General features: G+C 36.7%; 1 pseudogene; it reads left to right on the top strand.

Moving 5' to 3' along the window:
* Window positions 1–7,300: 7,300 nt before the first annotated feature.
* Window positions 7,301–14,229, top strand: LOC123612623 (kunitz-type protease inhibitor 2 pseudogene; annotated as a pseudogene).
* The last annotated feature ends 540 nt before the right edge of the window (window positions 14,230–14,769 follow it).

The raw sequence follows: 14,769 nt of genomic DNA, 5'->3' as shown, positions 1-14,769 counted from the left end.
GATGACACAGATGTCAGATATGTAGTTAAAGTCCCACATGTTCCTGAGACTCTGCTTTCTTTGTTTCTTTTCAGTCTGTTATCTTACTTTTGTTTAGATTGGGTAATTTCTGTTTTCTTCAAGTTCACTGATTCTTTCCTCTGTATACCTCATTCTGCTGTTGAGCCAGTCCATCAATTTTTTAAAAAATTATTCTATTTTTTATTTATAAAATTTCAGTTTAATTTTTCTTATATTCTATTTCATTGCTAAAACTTTGATTTTGTTCATTTGTCTTAAGCATTTTAATAATAATTCATTACAACATCTTTATGCTTTGGCAACCTTGAAAGGTCATTTTAACCTAAGTGTACATTGACACATAAATGGATAAAGAAATTGTGGTATATATGTGTAACAGAATATTATTTAATTTCAAAAAATAAAATGATCCTACCTTTCATGACAACATGGATGACCTGGAGGACATTATGCTAAATGAAATAAGCCATATGTAGAAATCAAACAAAACAAAACTATGTGGTCTGACTTATACACAGAATCTGAAAATGTCACATACATAGGAGCACATATTTGAATGGTGGTGTGGTGGGGAAGCTAGGAAGATGTTCAGTGGATATAAAATTGCAGTTATAAAGAATGAATAAATCTAGAGATTGAATGCACATGATGAATATACTTAGTAATACTATATATACTGCATCCTAGAAATTTGTTAAGAGAGTAGATTTCAAGTAAGGAGTACACATGTGAAAATTGAGAAGGTAGCAGTGGATGATGTCATCCAGTGTCAGAAGAAAATATTGTCCAAAACAGAAGACCTACTTAAAAATAAGCAGAGTATGGGGGGAGCTTAGTGGTAGAGTGCTTGTCATGCACGAGGTCCTGAGTTCAATCCACAGTACTGCCATTAAAATAAACGAATAAACAAACAAACAAACCTAATTAGCCCTCCCAAAAAAGATAAAGCTAAATAACTTTGATTTAAAAAAAAAAGAATTTCAAAAAAAAAAAAAAAAAAGCAGAGAGTAAGAAATTAGAAAAAATATTATTATTATTATTTTGTTTGGCAAGGCTGTACTTGAAACATAAAGATAGTATCTGACATCTAAGCAAAATTGTTGTAGTAAAATGTTCCACTGTAGAACTTACTTAGATAACCAGAGTTAGATAACTTCCTTAGATAATTGAGGTGCCCCCTCACATATCTATATTGGTCTTTTTTTTCTTAAAATGAGATATTTCTCCAATGTTGAGTTGACTCATGTATTTTGAATAAAAGCTTTTAATAGACAGCTGGTTTCTACAGTGCTGTCTTTGAAGAGTACCCAAGCACAGCCCTTGTAATAATTGCAGACACATGACTCATGACTTATCAGCACAGTAGATCCACATTTGAACCAGCTCACCAGTGACCCAGAAGCCTGTTAGAGCTAAGTCCATATAACAGGGTGTTAACTTCTCTACAGCTCTTTGGAAATGAAGTGCTGTCTGGTAATCATTAATATTCATTACTCCTGATTAAATAGTTCTATAGAGAAGTGCATGAAAAATATGAGGTAAAATTAGGCTTCAGGAATTCCTACAGATTTTTTTTTACAGGCTTTTCAGCACTGTATATTATATATGCGAACAGAGGCTCATTCTTTTTGATTCTCTTTAGAGATAAGATTTTTTTGTTCAGTTCTGTTTTCTGTAATTCATGCATGAAGAAAAATCAAAATGACAATTGCTTGCATTTCAATGTGGAAGAGTATTGGATACTTTGGAGCAGACATTTTATCAAAGTGAAAGGCTTTTCCAGCAGCATGAGTCCCTGTCATTTTTGGTTGGCACTGTCTCACATTTAGATTTCAGGAGGTGCAGCACCATTGAATATGCTTTGATTCTCATTTAGACATCAAGTTTTAAGTCTCAATAATATTTTCACCACAAAAAAAGCAGTACTGCCTTAAAATTCTCTACTAATAAATGCATAAGACATGGAACAAATTAAGATTTAAAATGCACATTAACTGCATCCTGAATTCAGTAACACTCCATGTTAATACCAGATGCTAAAATCAAACAGAGCTGCTTTGTGAAAGTGGAAATTGAATATATGATCACATGTCTAAATTTCTTGTTACTCATTGTAAAGATTAATAATGAAATTCAAAAGAAGAAACAAAAATTCTGAAACAACATCAGCATATGCTGTGATGACCTCTGTATTCTCTTGCCCCACTGCAGGGGGCCAGCTCCACACACCACACAAACAAAAGATGCAGCTGGGTCTCACAGACAGTTGTGCGGGGGGCCAGCCTGATGCATCAGTGTGTCTGCAGCAGACACAGCTGGACCTCTCGGCCAGCCAGGCCGGAGCCTGCCCTTCCTTACAGTGTCCCCAAAGGAGTCATCTCCCCAGCTAGCAGGCCTGGTGGGCAGCCAGCACACCCCCAGCAGTTACAGCCTAATCACAACAGGAGGGTGCATGCGGCCCAAACAGGAGATAACCTGTGAGCACCTGGCTCTTTAACCAGGGAGGACTGTGCCCCTGGGTCCCACAGATCACCTCGTATGTACGGCCACACTTTCAGGGCCAGGAGACATTGCTAATATATCCAGAAACAAACAGAGAGTTAAGCAAAATGAGGAGACAAAATACCTTCCAAACAAAAGGACAAGACAAAACTCCAGAAAAAGAACAAAATCAAGTGGAGATAAGCAACTGACCAGATGAAGAGTTCAAGGTTAATAATCACCTACTGTTTCACTTACCTAACGTGCTCAGAGTTTCTCTTTCTCTACATTCTCAAGGCAGAAATAGTGTACCTCTGAGAAATCAGTAGTGCCAGTAGGCCTGTGTTGAAGAAAATTCTGAGTCCCATCTGTATTCAGTGCAATAGAGTTTTGTGAATTTTTTTCGGTCTTCACCCTTAATGCCTGCAGGTGGAAAAGTGTCACTTTGAGGGTATGTTCATAGAGAGTACATGATGAAAGGTTAAGATAGTATTTTCAGAGCTTTGAAATTGGATGATTTTAGTTTCTAAGCCTGGATCTGTGAATTACTAATTGTGTATCCTTGACAAGCTAGTTTGACTCCTGGTCTCCTGGTTTCCTCATCCATTAAGTTCAGTAATAATGCCCGCTGAAGAGGTCTAGTGTACACACAAATGAAAGGAGTCGTGTGTGGAAAATTTAGAGAGGTGCTTTATGTGTGAAAAGTGAAAAATACATATGGTTGATGTCTTTATATCTACTGACCACTCAGCCACTATCTCTTCTTCCTCTGTGCTGTCAGAGTGCTTGAACCATAGCTTATACATGCCTTCCACTCTGCTGTTGACTATATATCAAGGCATGGATTTCTGTCATTAAACTCTGAACTTCTCTAGGTTAGAGCCTGCATCTTACTCTTTAGTGTATTTCCAGCAGCTGTCTCAGTGCCAGGCATGTAGAAACACTCAATAAATCTTGAATAATTGACTAAATAAAATAACAAAGGAATGACTTACTATATACTTAGATCTGGCTCAAACCCTCCCTCAGTCACAGGATTTTCCCTGTGATGCAATTTGTTCAAATGTATCTTTCTTCCATCCTAATGGCAGTCCTTATTATAGATTTTCATTGCAATATACAATTAAAGGTATGTACTTTTCCTTTAAAGTAAAAAAATGAGGGGACAGAAACTTCATGAATTCATCTTTGTACTTGTTATTGTCACACATAAACCTAATGAGGGAGAAGGCATTAAACAAATAAGTATTATGCAAAACAGAATTATATGTGTATTATAATAATAATATGGAAATCAAGCAAAGCACTCTGGAATAACAGAAGGGCCCATTGATTTTGACTGGAGATCTGAGTGAAACTACACTTAATTTTAGCATTTGAAATAACTTTGAGGCAAGAGTACAGATTTGATAGCAGAAATGAGAGGGAGTTCATTCTTTCATTCCCTTTCTTGAAATATATATTATTGTGATAAAATGTCTTTATTTTTCAAAATATTTAGTGTGATTTATGTTATCTTTCTCTCATAAATATGGGTTAATATTTGGGTGAAGAAATCAATAAATGGATACATGTCCCATTTCTTCCTCCAGTTTCTTTCTCAGAAGTAAATGTCATGGTGGGATAGTGCAGCATACAAGAACATATATTGTACGGTTTTGTATTTCCTAATAGAAATACGGCTATTATTTGAATAGTGACAATTTCTTCAAAACGATGTTATACAAATACTTGATTTAAAATATTTTATTGAAATACACAATGTACAGGATGGAAAACATATGCATAAAATGTGTATAGCTTCTTTAATTTTCAGTGTTAACACAACTGTGTGAGAACCTCTCACATCAAAATATAGAAAATCACCATGAAAACCAGAAATATATCCTGTGCCCCTTCCTTGGCATTATGCCCCCAAAGAGCTATTATTCTGAATTCTGTCAGCAATGATGAGTTTTTCTTGGTTTTGGAATTTCCATTGATGAAATCATATAGTACTTATTCTTGATTCTGACTTCTTTCACTGATGATTATAATTTGAAATTAATCTATGTTGTTGCATGTAGCAGTGATCTGTGAGGGTCATCCATGCTGTTGCACATAGTGGGGATTTATTACTTTAGGTTACTAAACAATGTTATATATGAATATAGGTCACAATTTATTTGTCCATTCTATTGTTGATGGAATTTGTGGTATTTCCAGTTTGGTGCTATTACAAATAATGCTGGTTTCACAATTTTATGCGTGTCTTTTGATGTAAAGTTATGTAGGAGTGAAATTGGTATATAATAGGATATGCATACATTGAACTTACTATTTTTAAAATGGTTGCACCAGTTTAAAAACCTGCGAATGATAAATGTAATTCCAATCACACTATATCCTCACCAACACTTTTTTTTTTTTTAGTTGAGGTAGGATATATAGGTAAATAGTTGTGGTTGTGACTAATAATGTTGGATATCTTTTAGTAGGTGTGTTGCAGTTTTAATATCTTCTGTTGAAAAGCATTTTCTAGTCATTCTCCCGTTTTCTTATTGCACAGTCTGTGCTTTCTCATTGATCTGTGGCAATCTTTATATGCTAATGTATATGAATCTTTGGTCTAAGATATATATTCTAAATATTTTATTCTCTGGTTTGTACTTTCAGTCTCTTAATTGTAACATATTTTACAAATACAAATTCTGAATTTAAATAAGGTCTATTTCATTAATACTTTCCTTCATTATTAATTTTTTGCTCTTTTATTTTTATCTTAAAAAAAATGTTGTTTGTCCCAAAGTAAGGAGAAGATATTCTTCTATAATTCTTTTGGAAAAATTACGTTATTTTTTCCATTTAGGACTGCAACTCAACTGGATTTTTTTTTTTAATCTGTGTGGCATAGGATAAGAGTCCAGGCCCATTTTTACTTATCTGAATATTCAGTTGATCCAGCATAAACTGTGGGAGCCCATGATTGCGTTAACGAATTGTAACAGACCACAGCCGCTTCTGGGCTGGTGGTCCACTTTAACATATTTATAAGGATGTAGATTATTCCCCTCTTCCCACGACTTCTCTAAAGGTAAACTGTAAGCCCCCAAAGAAATGAGTCTTGGGCTGGAATGATAAGTTATAAAAAGCTGCAGACTCGGAGGTGAAAAGGCTGGTTAGCCAATGACGGGTAAGACCCCCAGAGGGGGGCAACCTAAGACAGGCACAGCCGCCTGAGTCCAAGATGATCAGCTGCAGACTCGGAGGTGAAAAGGCTGGTTAGCCAATGACGGGTAAGACCCCCAGAGGGGGGCAACCGAAAAACAGGCACAGCCGCCTGAGTCCAAGAAAAATGTTAAAGCAGCTGCTTCTCAGATGTTTTGCCCTGATAAGCTGTAAGGCTCGCTGATGTCAACACAAATATGACTTGCTAAAACCTAGATGGCCTTCTGACCTTGAGCTAGACTCTACAATCTAAATCCCACCCTGTGTTTCCCTAAATTCCTGCATTCCATCACCCAGTGGTCAGTGATTTCCTAAATTCCTCCATTCCATCTCACAATGGTCAGTGTTTCTCCTTTGATTGTAGACAATAAATGTGGGAGCAATTGAGATGTTCGGGGAGTTGGCTTCCGACTCCCTCTCGCTCTCTTGACTTTTTCCATAGAGTCTTGAGTAATTCATTCCGTTTCGGTGGGACTTCTGCTGGCCAGAACCCACGAGTGGTGACGAACCCACAATAAATAGTGGCGATTATTGTGAATGAAGTGACTATATACGCAGATTTGTATCTGTACAAGTAGGTCTGACTCTTTGTTCTATCAGTCTGCTCTTTACTTCTTATTTCAACAATGCTTTTAATTATCATAAACTGGAAATAAGTCTCTACAACAGGTAGTGCAAATCCTTTAACTTTGTTATTCCTCACAAGGGTGTCTTCACTGTTCTTGCCATTTGCATTTCAGTATGTCTTAGATTTATTTTGTCAGTTTTCTCAGGCCAAAAAAAAAAAAAAACCTCGACGAATTTTATTTTAAATTCCTTTGGATCCATAGATGAATTTTAAAAGAATGAACGTTTTTATAATGAATCTTTCCATTTATAAAAAGGATAAATTTTCAATTTATTTAGATTTTTTAATGCTTCTCAGAAATATATTTTAGTTTTCTAAGAAGTTTTCCACATCTTGATTGCTAATTCCAAACATGGTTGATATTTTTGGTACTATTACAAATGAATTCTTTTATTAGATCTTCTAATAGCTTGTTGCTGATGTATAGAAATGCAATTTAATTTTGTATATTGGCATTGTATCCAGAGATTGTGCTAAATTTATTTAATTGTTCTAATAGTTTACATGTATACTCTTGGGATTTTTTTATATAAACAGTAATGCCTTGTGTTAAGACAGTTTTATTTCTCCTCTCTTTGTCATACTTGTATTTTTTTTATGTTGCCAAAATAACATAAAATATAAATAATGTTTAATAAATAGACTTCTCTAATTTCCTGCAGTGAGATTCCACTATTCTCTCTTTTAATGCGGTACTTCGTATAAATACTCATTTATTAAATGAAGGATCACCCCTACTATTCTTGGCTACCCTGATTTTTGGTGTGGCTTATTTTAATTTTGTTTCCTCGAACCATGATTGACTGCTGAATTTTATCAAACATATTTATGCATTAAATACAAATTTTCTCATTTGGTCTCCTAAGTAGTGAGGTGCATGATAGATTTTTAAACATTTAAACACGCTTGCATCCTGAAATCAACTGTAGTTGACTTTTATTTGAGGTATTAGTTCTTTAAGTCATGGCTGCCTTGGTAAGTCAGTGAGATTGCTACAAACTGAAGGTTTCTGCTTTCTGACAGCCAGAATTACCGAGGGGGAAAAAAAATGCCTGCAAAAATATAGGTCACCTCAATGTGTTTTCTTCTTCTTAAATCTTGGCCTGAGTACTGACTACCCTCCAGTGCCTTTGAACACAGATTTGTGTTTGTTTTCCACTTTGTTTTTTTTTTTTTTCCTTAAAAAAAATATTACTAGTATTTGTGGTCTGATTATGTCTATACTGTCAAAGCTGGAAGCAAAATCTTCAGTAATTTGTTTTCATCGTGAAATTGTATAAATTCTTGAGATCAGGGAACTAAAATGTCCCAAATCTAATTTGTGACAGGCACACTGACAATGTAAGATATATTTTTATATTTTGTTCTTATCCATCACAGAATTTTAAACTTTCTTAAGGGACCAATCATATAGGAGCATGTGGCACAAAAATCTTTATACTCACACACAATAAAGGGAAAGATACACTTCTTAGAGTCCAGGAAACTCTGCTTAAACCTGCATTCTATAAAATACCTCTTTTGGAAATATTTGCCATTAAAAACAAATCTGCATTTTTGGGGAAAAATGATGTGCTGGTCTTCCTAGACAGTGTGTATAAGTTGTTCTGAATCAAAAGACTAGCCAGCCAGCGGAGAGTCTCATCATTTCCCGATTTCAGAAATAACAGCATTTACTTTAACTTATTTTGGGTGTCTTTTTATACACTTTTAGTATACCAGCTGTGATACAAGGCAAAGCACAAGATTCCTTCATGATCATGCATAAGTGCAGAATGTAAATACACTATCATATTTGCATAAGAATTTTAGCACAAACAGAATCTGAAACTGATAGAAATCATATTGATTTTTGATACCTCACATTGCATTCATATTAATAATGAATGTGACAGGAGCATTATAAATATGCAAAAGAGTAACACATCAGCCTAAACATCACCAGTAATTTGTAGACTTACACTCATAGGAAACCACTAATGGAATACAGTACATTTTCTTTTCTATGAATAGTCAAATGTCATGCATAATGTAACCGTGCAATTGCTAATAGCAGACTTAGGCAGGATCATGTAAACTTGTTATTATGGGCAGTATGAACTGATCTTTGAAGTGGCCTATAATAAAAATACTTCCCTGCCTTTACCCTGTCTTGATTGTTCAGTTGTCTTTTCCCCAGAGCTTGTATTTATAGGAATCACAAAAATGATTACTTTGATATTTGGGGAGCACTTCTCGTGCTCTATCAAACGTAGGAGAGTGGTGACCAATGATGAATAACTAACAAATCAAAGTCAAAAGTCTCTGAAGCATCTGTTCAACCTTTTTAATGTCAGAATATTAGAACATTCTTTTAGAATATCCATTATCACATTATACCTTCATGGTATATATTTTTAAAACAGTCTTTGTTTATATAAAAGATCTTATGGAAATGGTAATACTGAGGTCATTTGCAAATTAGTTGGAGCAGAGTCTTAATTTTTGGAGTTCACAGGCTAATTAACAGCACAGAAACCTAGGATAAGTATTGCAAGCTCCAAGAAACTGCTCACTTACGGAAAAATCCTTCTTGATTTAAATATAGTGAAGATTTCTGGTCAGACAGGTTACATAGGTTATAGTCAGTAATATAATAGTGGATAAATGATCCTAGTAGTTTAGCTCTGCTTGGAACCCCTAAGAATTCTTGAATTCTTAGAGTTATAGAATACCATAATGTATTCTCAAGGCTAAGAGTATATCTAGCACCTATTTGGTCTTTCTACAAAAGTATTACAGAAGAAACCATTAAGTTTCAGAGTACCCCAACCTAGGATTTTTTTGAATACTTTGTATAGAAGACTAATAATACTTAATTATGTGGTTTTATGGCACCATATAAAATTTTACTTTTAATATAGGCAATTAGTGAAGGTTCTTAATGTGTAATATCAGAAGCCATTGACTGATTTAAAATTCTATAAAAATATATATTTAGAAGATAGTTTCATAAATATGTATTGAAATATTCAGTATATACATTTTAGTATTTGAATAGGTCAAGCCCCAAAAGTAGAGTCTACTTAATTAAGTTATATGAAACTATGCAAAACCTTGTCTCTAGATTAGAAACTTATTAAAATATAATTATACAATACATTGATATTCCCTTCAGTTGAATTGGAAAGCCACACTCCACTCCCGGGGGTTGTCTGCATGCAATGACTGGCAGAGGCAAAGGTGAAATTGAGACACAGTGCTAAACTGGGACATACTAAAAGTCATTTCTGACTGGAATCTCCTTATAGGCTCTGCTGATACCTTTGTTAATACTACATGAAGCTCAAATTCTTCCTTTCCCCAGTTGATGATCCCTTTATTATTCTCACAGATAAATATTTCAGGAATGATCCTTAATTAGCTTATTGTATGCTAATCTTCATCTCAGAGTCTGCTTCCTGGTTAACTCAAATGATAACAAGTCCTTTGCTACACACTCTCTGAGAGGCAAATAACAAGACAAGTAAATGTGCAAGGATTTTATTATGTTCAATGCTTATAAGAACAAATGGAGAGAGATCCAGGAGGAGCTTGGATAGTCATCAGACCCTGAAGGAAGTCTGACCTCAAGTGAAGAAGGATAAAGGAGAAGTTACATGATGGAAAAGTTCTAGACCATAGAATAGTACAATGTTTGACAAAGTCACTGGAGATTCTTGAATTCTTAAATCAAAGCCAGCCCTCAGAAGAATCCTGTGCCCCTCAGTAATTGGATTGCTTTAATATTCCTGCTTTAAGAGGTATATATACTGTGTCCCCCTGTATCTTTCGGGGTTTGGTTCCAGGACCTGCCATGGATACCAAAACCTGTGGATGCTCTAGTCCCATAGTCAGTCCTCCCTATCTGCAGTTCTGCACCCTCAATTCAGTCTGAGGATCGTGTAGTACTGTATAGGACTAATTGAAAATAAATCCATTTATAAGTGGACCAGTGCAGTTCAAACCCATGTTGTTCAGAGGTTCAGAGGTCAGCTGTCAATTATTTAACTTGGCTAATTCTCACAGCAAACCTGTGAAGTACGTGTTCACATACCTCATTTTACTGAGGAGAAACAGTTTCCCTAGAACGTTAACTGCCTACGCTCACCTAGCTTGTGAGTTACAGAGCAAGTGTTAAGCAAGGCAGTCTGGTCCCAGAGTTTGTGCTTCTAAGGACGACACTGTAATCACACTTCCTAGACTTGGAGGAAATAGGACTAGGACCTGAGATCCTCCCACAATTAATATACTGTGAGTCTTTTTTCCAACCTTCCCATAATGAAATGTAAGACCATTGTTAGAATGTTACAGAGAAAAGGGAAATTCCAAACTTTTCAAGATTATTAAACAGGCTATAAATTGACTTGGTTATCAAATACCATTAGTATTTCATACCAATTACCACTTTATTTCTGAATGCATAGTTGGAATAGACAAACTCAGTAATGGCGGAATTCTTATTGTAGACCCCTGAACCAGCTCATGAAGAAAATAACTTAGGAAAAGACTTAGCAGGTGCTGCTGAAAATTCTCTACCTTAAATTAACAGAGTAGTAATAAAAGAGAAAAACATTACTTTGTCCCTAAGAGAACTGTAATGATCAGTGCTGTCATTAAAGATTTTTAAAAAGCTATATTTGGGAAGAAACTAATTGAAGAGTGATTAGGAAGAGAGAAATAACTCTGAAAGGAAGTTTAAATATTGAATCAACTGAGTAATTATCTGGAAGACACTGTTTAACCTAAAAGAATGTTTTGTTGTTGTTGTTGATTATTTTAAAGCAGAAACTACGGTTATATTTATTTTGGAAGCTCGAGGGTTTCATCATCCTTGCTGTGACCTTCTTAATCCTCACCCCCAACCCACACCAAGCTGAAAACTAGAGCTCCTAGGACGAGGAGCTGAGATAGAAACAATAAAAATACATTTGTTGCAACATTTTATTTTTGCTGTAAGCAATCATTCCTCTACCCCTCCGTATCTATCTATATCTCTAAATGTATTTGTATAGAGATATAACAGACACTGTTCTAAGGACTTCTATAAGTATTAACTGATTTAATCCTCATGATATCCCTATCTAGCAGAGAATGTTATTAATCAGATTTTCACCTGAGAAAACCGAAACCAAGGGCTACTAAATAAATTGCCCCAAAGTTCATAGTTAGTAAAGGAAATGAAGCAGGCTTTTTCATGCCAGGAATTAACTCTAGAGCCTGTGCAGGCACTTGTTAGGCAGTTAAGACATGTCTGTTTTAAATCTTATGGAAATATGAGTAAATTAGTCAATTTAATCAGAGCTTAGAGACCAGGTAGGATGAAAAATGTTTTATTTTATTAAGAAATGAGGCAGAGTTTTAGGATTTACCACTTTTTTCTTAGAAATAATAGGTCTATTTGGGGTCGATATGCACAAATTACATATACAAACATTAATACACATTCTTATATATTTGTATATTATTCAAAGACATAATTAATTTTATTGATAAACAATTTAAGGTACCAGCTAGATGTCATTGGGCATCGGTTACAATTCTACAAAGATGTAGCACAGATTTACAGTCACAATAATGGCATGTCAAGTTGTTGGAAGAAAGTATTGATGTTCAATAATAAAGCAAGCAGAATCTCAGAAGGCCAGATAGTTTGAACATCTTTCAAAAAACGTTATTTATCTAAGATGGCATGCAAAATGCTCTCATTTCAAAAAGAAATGTTGGACGTATCAAAGTATTTATCTTTGTGGCTGGGTTTTGTGGCACAAGAAAAATATAGACTAAAGGTGAATATTCAAGTCTGTCATCTGAATCCTTGGGTACATGTTGCTAAATATTCAGAAACATTTGGTTTGGTATTATATGGTGATACAATAGTATAATAATAATTTTCATGCACATGCTATGGTATCATTTTATACAGTCTCTTTGCAGCAAGGCAACTTCTAAGATGGCCCCCAAAGAACCCTGCCTCCTGAGATGTTATCTTTGTATAATCCTCTCCCTCTGACTGTAGTCACTTAATTTTAACCAATAAAATATGACAGAGATGATGAGATGTCACTGATGTCACTCATGTGATTAGGTTATAAAAGATTGTGATTTCTGTTTTTCCAACATACTCTCCCTTTCTTTCTGGCTTTGATGAAGCAGTCTGCCATTCTGAAAAACCCGTGTGGCAAGGAACTGAGCATGAGCCACTTAGCAAGTCAGGAACTAAGCTTCTCAATCCAGTAACCCTCAAGCAACTGAACCAGCCAACAATCACACAAGAGTATGAAAGCAGATTACTTCCCAGTAGAACCTTTAGATAAGACTTCAGTGCTGGACAGCACATTGATTGCAATCTTACGAAAGACTGAAGAGACTGGGAGATAATAAATGTGTTGTTTTGCTGTCTTCTTGTGGCAAAATATACACAATGTTTATCATTTTAACCATTAAGTGTACACCTAAGTAGCATTATATATACATTCGCAATATTGTGCAACCGTCACCACTGTTTATATCCAAAACTTTTTCATCATCCTCCAAAACAGTTTATACTCACAAAAACAGTAACATCTGTTCCCCCTGAGCCCAGGTAAATACTACTATTATATCTGTCTCTATGCATTTGCCTATTCTAGGTTCCTCGTGTAAGTAGAATCATACAATATTTGTCCTTCTGTATCTGGCTTACTTCTCGAAGTACAATGATTACGAGGTCCGTGTTGTAGCATACATTAAAATTTCATTCTTGGTCCACCTTGGGTAGCTGCTTTTAAGCGGCCGCCATTGCCTCTAGTGCCTGCCGAGCGTTTGTGGGTGCAGCGGGGTTCTGAACTGGGGGAGAGTCAGGGGTGAGTGAGGAGCGGACTGAAGCATCGTGGGCAAAGGAGCCAGGGTGTCCACACACCTAAGTTCTGAGAAAAGGGCTTCCCAGACACCTCCTGCGTGGCGAGAGCCAGCACCACACCCCGGCACCATCTGCGAGCACCCGCACCTGAATGTGAGGTGCTCCAGTGCACGTGCGTGGAAAGGCCCTTCCAGCACCTGATCCCGAGACCCCAACGGCTGGCGGCGTGCAGCCAGGTGGAGCCCGTCTTGGCGCAGCTGTGTAGGCTCTCCTCACTCTGCTGGCAGCGCTGCTCCTCTCTGGGGCTGAGGCTGTCGACAGAGAATGTGTCGTCCACGAATTTTGCCATGTTTGAAAATAGTGGGAAGATGCTGGGCCGCCATCCCTAGGTGGTCCTACAATGTCACTGACAGATCCTACCAGCAATTTGTGTATGGAGGCTGTCAAGGGAATGATGATAATTATATGGCTAAGGAAGAGTGTCTTGCAAAATGTGCTGGTGTCACAGAAAACACCATCGATGGTCCGGCCACCAGCAGGAATGGAGCAGATTCCTCTGTCCCAAGTGTTCTTAGAAATCAGGATGCTGATGACCTCTCCAGTGATATTTTCAACTATGAAGAATACTGGACTGCCAAGGCGGTCACTGGGCCTTGCCGCGCAGCCTTCCCACGCTGGTACTTTAATGCCGAGAGGAACTCTTGACAACTTCAACTACGGAGGGTGCCGGTGCAATAAAAACAGCTACCCCTCCAAGGAGGAGTGCATGCAGCGCTGCTTCAGCAAGGAGTTGTATCCTGCCCTGCCCCACAGCACTAAAGTGATGGTGGTCCTGGCAGGGCTGTCCGTGATGGTCCTGATCCTCTTGGGAGCCTCCATAGTTTGCCTGATCAGAGTGGCACACTGGCACCAGGAGCGCACCCTCCGCAACGTCTGGAGTTCCGGGGACTACAAATGGCAACTGGCAAAGAACATACATTTTGTGAACGCCCTGTCGCTAAGGGTTTGCCCTCCTCCACCTGCTGTTGATTAAAGAGAGCCTGGGAAGGGAGGGGAGACAAGTGTTGAATGCGTGTGTACTTTTTTCAAATAAAGTGATTTGTATTTGTGCGATCATTCGTTTTCTGTTTGTTACTTCAGAAGTAACAGACTTCTTAGGGCTTGCTCCCTGGTCTCCTGGGGTTGGTTTGCTTTGAAATCCTCTTAGGTAAGGGCTGTGCACGTGGTCTGGCCCTAGACTGGAGTAAGCTCCTCTTCGAATTACTTCTTTGCTCCTGATACAGTTTTCTATACTTATGTTGAATCTTGTTTTCTCCTTTCCCGTCACAAAAGTGATGTTTTAATAGTTTCCTTCATTTGTTTTTTGTTTTTTTTAAGTAAGCAGAAACATAAGTTTTTTATTAGGATTCTGAAAGGAAGAAAGTAAGATGTACAAGTTTAATAAAAAGGGGCTTCCCTTCTAAAATTAAAAATAAATAAAATAAAATAAAACTTCATTATTTTTAATCATTGAATAATATTCCAATGAAGCATAGACCACATTTTGTTTATCTGTTCATCTGAAGATGGACAG

The sequence above is a fragment of the Camelus bactrianus genome, chromosome 12 (assembly GCF_048773025.1).
Source record: "Camelus bactrianus isolate YW-2024 breed Bactrian camel chromosome 12, ASM4877302v1, whole genome shotgun sequence".
NCBI lineage: Eukaryota > Metazoa > Chordata > Mammalia > Artiodactyla > Camelidae > Camelus > Camelus bactrianus.
The sequence above is the reverse complement of the archived record's forward strand: the minus strand, read 5'-3'. Positions and strand labels throughout refer to the sequence as shown.